This window comes from Parasteatoda tepidariorum, chromosome 8 (genome assembly GCF_982258835.1).
Source record: "Parasteatoda tepidariorum strain Cologne lab strain chromosome 8, Ptep-v5.0, whole genome shotgun sequence".
In the NCBI taxonomy this organism is placed as follows: domain Eukaryota; kingdom Metazoa; phylum Arthropoda; class Arachnida; order Araneae; family Theridiidae; genus Parasteatoda; species Parasteatoda tepidariorum.
In genome coordinates, this window is record NC_141762.1 from 5,581,034 (window position 1) to 5,589,247 (window position 8,214).

Sequence of the window (8,214 nt, forward strand, 5' to 3'; positions counted from 1 at the left end):
AGCAGACCCAATTTTGAGTTTACGACTACCAATGTTCAACTCTCTGTAGCGGAACCCAATCCAGAAGATAAGTGAACTCCTAGATCAAAGTATTGGAAGAAATTAGCCTTAGTGGAGGACTTTTTGATGAAACTATAACACCGCATTTGCATTGCATGGAGAGGAAAACCACGAAAACTTCCCATGGTTAGTTTGGCGCTAAGGGGACTCAAACCCATGATCCATATATCACAGAGGATATTTTTCACTAGCACTAAGATCTGTGCGGAATCCGTATCACTGGGATTCTTCATCGGGAGGCGAGCGCTCTATCCCCTGAGCTACCAAGGCTAATTATAGCTTTTTGTAAAAAATAAATTACTGTGCACTTCTTTTATAATGTGCACATTTCGATGAAGATCTTGATACAATTCAAATATGTATGCCTACAGCTATCCCATCTAAATTTTTTTTTAACAATTTGCATTAGACACATTAATTTCTCAACTGTCTTCTTTAAAAGTAAATAATTTGTAGATATTTAATAAATAATAAATTTTCTTTGTTATTTACTAAACTTATATATTAACACGTTAATTTGCAGCTGGCGGCACAATGAAAAATCACGAAAAAAGCTTGTATTGTATACTTAGATTCTACAAAGATCTTGTATATATTTTCCTACGTACGTATTTAGCTACAAAATTTTACTACATCTGATTCAAAAGGTTTCAGTCAAACAAAAACTATAAACATACATTTTTTTTTCGTTCGCAGTTTATTATAATGCAGATCGTTACTGTTATTTTCCAAGCACTTAGTTAAAGTTTTTTAATATTAAAATGGATATTTTTTCTATTTCACTTTTCCTGCAACCTTTTAAACCTGATTTCGCCAAAAGTAATTCATTATTTTGTAGATAATGGCTCATAATGTTAAAATTCATAATCCTAGAAGACTTTGCTAGCGGAGAATATTGAAATAATAAGGGCAAAAATAATGGTCAAAACTTACAGCTATCCAATATCCAAATATCGTGATTATAAACTATGCAAACGTATAACGAATGAACTTTTAGACGGTGAAAATATATTTAGTAGTTTAAAAAAATCACCTTCTCAAACAACAGATACCAAACTATCATTTTTAGGTAACTTTAAACAAATATTTGTAGCAATTACTAAAATTTACTATGCTTATGCCAACTTTTAATTTTTTTAATGTCAAGTCATTAAATCAAAAGCGCAATATAGCTTCATGATAGAAAGAATTGGAGTTATTTATTAGAATACATCCCACTTAATTATCATTAATACCCTTAATATCGTGTTTAGTTTTCTTTTTTCTTCATAATATCCCTGCTTTTTCTTGACTATGTGTTGGTAAGTAATTTATGCCACGTTCAATGGTATCTTTTGAACTTCAGCACATAAAAGTTTCTAAGGATTGAGGTCTGGAAACAGTGGGGGCCATGCAACAAATAACTACCTCCATTATGTTAAACTTATAATAATTTCAGTAAGGCAGGAAACTTCATCCTGTTGAAAGCATGGTTCATCGTTGGGCCGAACCATCAGCAGCACAGGATGTTGAACTTAATCTACAACAATGTTTACATAGAGGTTCATTTTAAGACATTCTTATTAAGATATTAGGGTCTTATTAAGACACGCATATGAACACATCCACTTGGGTTTTTTTTAATATGCCAGTAAGCCTTTAACCTAAATAATAGTAAGACAACCACGTAGTTGTCTTACTATGCATGTTACCTAGCTAATCTGCAAGCAAACTAGGTTGATCCATTAATATGAGGAATCAGGAGTCAACATCCCCCTGTATGCTTTTAACATCTTGGGTTGGTCTTCCGAAGAAAAATTCTTGAATTTTAAGTAATGTGAAGAAACATATTAAGTAATTTAAACCAATTATCCACAATGAAGAAGTAAGTGAATGCTGTTTAGCTAGGATTCCAGTTTATGTTCGCCTCACTAACATTGTCTCAAATGCTGATAAAAACTACTCCAGAAATTTAACAGTAAAAAGTGTTCTAAAATTCACTGACAAATTTATTAATTCTAAATATAATGGCATTTTACTCAGTTTCTACATTCTTTTATGGTTTCGATCAGCAATATTAATAACATTTTGAAACATATTTTTCGTAAAAATAGTAGCGAGTGAAAATTTCTGTTTGGTTAGTACTTCAACTGAAATGTCATGCTCCGCGTAAAATGTCACTGTAAAATCAAAATTTCATGAAGATTAAAAAAGCCTAGCGAAACCGAATATCATATATTTAAATTCCAAGATATTTAGTCCCAAAACTGTGAGCTCTATTTAGAATCTCGCCGGGGTGATTGAGACACATCTCAAAATGCGTGTTTAAGATTAAGATTTGATTCTGCCTTACAAACTCCTTTTATGAGTATTGTTTCTTTAAAGAATAAAAAGAAAAAAATTCAAATAAATTGGCAACGTGATGTCGTTCATTTACATAAATCATTTAGCACATATTTTTTAAAATTAGTCCTTATTAAAAATCATCAGTTTGTTTTAGAAAGTTGTCAGGGATACTATAAATTCATAATAGTGATATCAAATTGACGCTGTTCGAATTTAGATTTTTTAAAAAAGACTTGATCGTTTAGTGTTCTAAATACACTAAACGAATACACTATACAAAGAGATGTCTGAAAAGTTAGATCTTGAAAAGCTATACTTGGAGCTATGTCCAGAATAATAAACTCACAGACGATCTATATCTTCTTATAAATTCTATATACTGTATTCGATTTATAAATTCTAATTCTAAATGCTTTATTCGATCTTTAAATTCTGCATACTGTAGTCGATCTATAAATTCTAAATGCTTTATTCGATCTAGGGTGATTTTGGTGGTTAGCGGAAGTGTCTAAATTCAGAAGAGTGCCGCTGGCCACCAAAATCCCCTGACATGAACATTATTGAACATATATGGAATGCCTTGCAACGTGATGTTCAGAAGATATCCCCACCCCCTCTTACACCCACTGGTTTATGGACAGCCCTGCAGGATTCATGGTGTCAATTATCTCCAGCACTACTTCACACATTGATCGAATCCATGCCAAGTCGTGTTGCGGCACTTCTGCGTGTTCGCGGGGGCCCTACACGATATTAGGCAGGTATACCATTTTTTTTGGCTCTTCAGTGTAAGTATAAATTCTAAATACAGTATTCTATCTATAAATTATTCGGCAATACGTAGCTGTCAAGTCGGTAGCAGAAGAGTTCGACTTCGATCTTTCAATTTAAAATAAATCTTTAATTCTAATTTAAAATAGTGTAAAAGTTTTACAATTAAAGAAATAAAATTTTTAAAATTTCTACAAAATATTTGAATTAAACAAAATTATTACAAGAAGTGAATAATATCCCAATCGCACACTTTGAAAAAAAAAAAAGTAAAGCTGAGGAAAGAGGACAGATTATTTTTAAAGGACAGATTATTTATCATCTAAATTTTCTTCAGGGTGCGTAGCCAGATTTTTCAACAAAAAATAAGCACATTATAAGTACTCAAAAAATATTTTTATTCACTTTCCAAAAAAATATCATAATTAGGATTTGCGCAGTAATAAAAAATATTTTTTCTATCATTCAAATTTCTTAATTTATAAACATAAAATCAATAAAATTAAAAAACTTCATCATGATAAAATAACGCATAAATAAACGTAATCATGATAAAATAACTACTTTATGATAAATATTGCAGAGAAAATTGTGAAAATCCTGTATTTTTTGTAATTTAGAACTACGATCAATACGCAATGAAAGAAATCTCTTTTTCCAAAATAGAAGATGAAGCACTTTTTACAAACCCCAAATAAAAAAAGTACCTTTATGGGCTTTTACAAAACGTAAATCAAAAATAAGCACCTTAAAGCATTTTTTAAAAACGCTACGCACCCCTTTCTTTATATTGTTAAAAAAAAAAGGTTTATGATACTTCTTTTTAAGATATCTTTAAACAAGTAAAAGCTAAAAATTATCGAATAAAAATAAAATAGTCAAAAATTAAAAATAAATCGATTCAAATTCAAGCTGAGTTTAAAGAACACTACTAAGAACAAAAAACCGGCTTCACATACAAGCTGAGTGTTATAAATTACATTCATTTCTGCTCTTCTATTTAAACACATTTTCATCTCAACTAGTCAAATATGTTTTTGGAACTTATGAATTAAAAGTTAATTTATCAACAATTTATTTATTAATTTAAAGATTAAATCAAATTAATTCGATTAATTAATCAGAACCCCAAAAACGTTCAAATGTGATAGATTAAGTTTGCGATAAATTATAGTTTAAATAATATTTTTGTTCACACATAATTATAAATGCTGGTCGAAATGTAATTTTCTTAATATCACAAATCTCTTCATTACCTTTAACCTAACTTTTTAACTAACATTAATGATAGTTGAACTAATTTTTTTGACTACGAAATTACAGCCCTGTTGCAATTTCTATTTTTAATATCTTTTTCAAAAAATATAATAAAAAGTATACAGTTAAAAATGTAATAGGGTGATAGAATTTTTTGAATTAATATTGAGGAATGTCGTATGAAGAAAACCGAAGCCTTTTTTATTGCGGTATTAAAACTGTGGAACAAAGGCTGCTTTAAATATCATCTTTTACCCAATCCCATGTTCCTCCAAAAATTTAAACACATGTTTTTAGTCTATGCTCTTGAGTAAATAATTCGCTAGATGTTTTGTATTTAACTTAATTGCTTGAAAAATAATTTTCAACTTGATCCTTAACAGTAAAAATGTATAGAAAGTTGGCCATTCTGTTTCAATAAAAGATTTCATGTTTCTAAAATTTTTCATTGTAATTCTCCTAATTGTAATTTTGGTAATGTAACACATTTTTCAAATGCTTATTGGGCTAGTTTTCAAATGATAACATTAAAATATTTTTAATATTGTTTATTTATATTTGAGTAAAATGTTTAGTATTTTTTTTTAAAATATTTATTATCAATAAATATTTTTCTTCAATTTAGCGTTTCTTTTTCTAAATTTTAAAATATTGCAGAAGAAAATTATTTTTGATATCCTCTTTCTTTTGGGAAAATACTATTATACCACACCATTATAAAATGCATCATTAAATAACGGAAAATATATTTAAAAATTTTTAAAAAAACTTAAAATTTTTAAAAATTTTGTAATCTCATTGTCTGAAAACTTTTCTAAGTTTTTTTTTTTTTGAAAAATTTAATTTTTAAAAAAATAATTTTTTTTAGATGTTTATTGCTTGAAAACATTTTGTTACATTTTTTTAACTTAAATCTGTTGGTCTTCATAAATATTTAAATTTTTTGATATCTCTTCTCAATAATTCTTTTCAAAATATTCTAGCTAACGAAACCATACCACAAGTACCTATCAATCTTAGACGGTTAATCAGGAAGCACACCCCAAACTAAAACAAATCTTCCTATTTCTGCAAACAATTAAAAAAATAAACATTAAATTTTATGATTTTTACTTAAATAACAACTTTTTAGTTACACCTTAATAATTATTTTACTACTTATTACGTAGACCAATGATCAAACATTACACTAGTTTTGTTTCTTTAGAATTTTAACTATGCATTTTACAATTTCACTATTAATAATTTCAATCATTAACATTCTGCAGAACAATTTGTAACAGCTGAGGCTGTTAACAGTTGATAAATACCAACTAATTAGAGAAATAAGAGAACTGGTTGATTAAGGAAAGTAATTTTGTTAATTTTTTTCACAATCTAAACATTTCTCTGTTTTGTTTCAATTTCTCCTTTTTTATTATATTTGGAAGAAAAAAAATTCTGCTGCCTTAAGATCCCTTAGCTTTGGAAATACATCATTAATGGTGACACTATTTTTCAAATAACTGTAGTCTTAAATAGAATTTTAAAAAAATGAAAGAAATGATCATAAAAATTTAAAACATAAACCCGAAATCATTATTTCTAACTATCGTATTTTACGTATTTGTTGGCACAACAATAATAATTAAATGAAGAGTAGGTCTGTCTTTCTTATTAACTGCAAAACCGTTATGAACCATCCCTTTTGCCGTGAGGTTAACTGTGGGAGATTTTCCTCTCAAAACAACGCAAATGGCGGGTTAATTCTATTAAAGTAAACCTAGATGGCAAATTTCTTCCCATACTTGATCCAGGAATTTCCTTATCTTCTAGATTAGGTTCAAAATTACAAGGCTACGGAGTTGAACATCAGTAGTCGTAATCCCAAGATTGGGTAGGCTGTTCAACGAGGGTTATAAAGTGTCCTAAAACCTGAACAGTGAGTGAAAGGGTCAATTTTAGCCTTTGATCCTAAATATCGTTCAAAAATTTTCATTCGTTCTATCAGAAGAGACATTCAGAAGTAACATTGATATAAATCAATTCTATTTTTTTCAAATATTTTAAGGATAGCATCTGTGATATTTGCATGCTTATAGCTTTCATTAATAAAAAAAGGAATTTATTGCACATTCTTGATATTAAATCATTTCTTATATCAGATAAACTAAATAATCAATGTGAACATGGTAGCATAGGGGGACTATGTAGCAAAATAAGTATTTTTTTTCAGTAATCTGAAGCTACATGTTCATTTATTATTTTAATTATGCTTTTAATGTATTTATATCAAACTAAATAATGTAAAATCAACACAGTTTAAAATTTAAAAAAGTTATGAACTGAAAAGAAAAATGAATGGAGAAATGGTACCTAAATCATTTATACGAAAGTTAATAAATTGCTCTATTATATAACATTGATGCTTGATTAATTTTGCTTTAAATATTACGGTAAGAAGTGCCATTTTAATCAATACCAAAATACCTTTGGTACAATTAGTACCCATTACAACTGCATTAATATTGTGCAATTTTATCACTAGATACAATAGAAAGATATTTTTGACAGGCATTCGAAAGTGATAAGTACCAGAGAAAAATTCTTAATCGTGGTAAATTTTGACTATTATGAATAGACATGGAGCAATAGCATCATGCCAAATGATACTGAATAGAGTTAATCTTCCTTTCGATGGGATGAACTACCAAAATATATTTTGATTAATTAAATAATGTAAAGCCACCAGCAAAGACAAAAAATAATAATACATAAAAAAATGGAATTATTTTAGTTCTATTAATTGTGTTGGTAAATATCTTTCTGTTTCACGCAGGATTTCGTAATGATGTTCAGTACTGATTATCAATTTAGTATGTAATTTTTGTCACCTGATACAGTGAACAGGTATTCAGCTAAGAGAATTCTGAGAGTATTTAAGAACCTAAAAAAAAAAAAAAAAAAAGAGTAACAAATTCAATTACAAAATTTCTTTTTCCAATTATTTTTTAAGTAATTATTGAAAATTGCAACAATTCAATCAATTTATGGGCAACATATATATATTATTTTTCCCGAATTCAGAAAACTGTGTTCGGAAGTTTTTTTTTTTAAAAAATAATTTCTCACGTTTTCTAGATTAAAAGTGACTGTATGTTCCACTTTTAGCATGAAATTTGGAAGTCAAACATAAGATATAAAATATTAAAGAACATCTCAAATTTTCTTATTACTTATTAACAGTGAGAAGAGAAATATTTTTTGACATTTTTGGTTTTAATCAATCGCAACACACATCAAGTATTTGGTCAACAATGTAAGGACAGATCTAAAATTGTATCATGAGCATGAGTTTAAACAATAATTTCTGCTATAATTTATTTTCAATAATACAGCTCTAAGATTAGTTTACAGAAATAATAATTGTCATAATTAATTTTCAGTAAATTTTTATCAATAATGATCACATACCAAGTATTTGGTCAATGTAATGATAGATGAAAATAAAAATTATATGATGAGGTTACAAGTTTTTCAACACAATTCATTTTTGTCAATATCAATACACATTATTGAGTGTTTGATTGATAATGTTAGGATAGATCTAAAAATGTAACATCAGTTTGCAAAAATAGTTCTTCAGCATAAATTAGTTTTAGGCAGTTTTTTTTTTTAAATATTATCAAAACAATCCACATTTAATCTTCAAATCTAAAGTAATTTCAATATTTTTTGAAGAGCTTTGATGGCTCAGGGGATAGAGCGTTCACCTTCCAATGAACCAGGTTCAAATCTCAGCAACGGCTGGTCGATACGAAT